Source organism: Chiloscyllium plagiosum, unplaced genomic scaffold (genome assembly GCF_004010195.1).
Source record: "Chiloscyllium plagiosum isolate BGI_BamShark_2017 unplaced genomic scaffold, ASM401019v2 scaf_97134, whole genome shotgun sequence".
Lineage (NCBI taxonomy): Eukaryota > Metazoa > Chordata > Chondrichthyes > Orectolobiformes > Hemiscylliidae > Chiloscyllium > Chiloscyllium plagiosum.
In genome coordinates this window covers 1-979 of record NW_025162975.1, presented here as the reverse complement: position 1 = coordinate 979, position 979 = coordinate 1, and the positions used below count along the sequence as shown (strand labels likewise).

General features: G+C 40.7%; 1 non-coding gene across 1 annotated transcript; it reads left to right on the top strand.

Moving 5' to 3' along the window:
• The first annotated feature begins 856 nt into the window (after positions 1-856).
• Positions 857-938, top strand: trnas-uga. Its single transcript has one exon. It is a non-coding gene; the product is annotated as a tRNA-Ser (tRNA).
• Positions 939-979: the final 41 nt, after the last annotated feature.

Sequence of the window (979 nt, the reverse complement as noted above, 5' to 3'; positions counted from 1 at the left end):
GGCTGGTGAGGAAGTCAAAATTTAGAAAACATCGGTTTAAAATTAATGGGTAAGGAATTAAAAGGGGCGTCAGGGTCAACTTTTTCAGACGCGTCCAGAATGAGCTGCCAGAGAAATTGTTGGAGACTGGTACAACTGTAACATTTAATGGCATCTGGATGGATATATGAGAAACAAGGTTTAGAGGGATGTGGGCCAAATGTTGGCAAATGGGACCTATTAATTTAGGGTAACTGTCCACCATAGTCATGTTGGAAAGAAGGGCCAATTTCCGTGTTGTATTGTTCAAGGACTTGATGACTCTAGAACTACCGCAAAAACTTTGCAAATAATTCCGTCAAGACGATTTCAAGTTCCAAATCTTCGGTTAATCTTCCTCTCTTGTGCTCACAAGTTCATTACCTGATGTCAGAACATACGGATTAGTTGCTGGATCCATTCCTGTAAATTGGTTCTGCATTCTTTCTAATTATGATATTGTTTTTACGAATGTAGCTGGCGTTTATGGACTTAGCATCAATTTTTCTAATACCATATGTCGATGAATATTAAAACACAACAGCACATCTAATTTGGCAGCAGATGATGAGCAATTGAGTCAAAATCGATTGGACGCAGTGGGACAATGACCCTGTCTTCGTGGTGTACATCCGTGACTCTATAATTCGACGAAGAATCATTCCCACAACTTCAGCTGTGTCAGAATCTAGTTTGCAGTGAAAGCCTGTCAATCTGCTAAGGTAACGTTCGTCTGGGTCTCTGCAAAGGAGTTGGCGAAATCTTTGGGTCTTGACAATTTGTTCTCCCAACAAATAAATTCAGTTGGTTTACTATTAAAATTGACCAAATTCCCGCAGCTGTGATGGCCGAGAGGTTAAGGCGTTGGATTTGAAATCCGATGGGGTCTCCCTACGCAGGTTCGAATCCTGTTCACAGCGCAGAATCTCTTGTAAGTCATTTAAAAATTATTTTGCAGGAT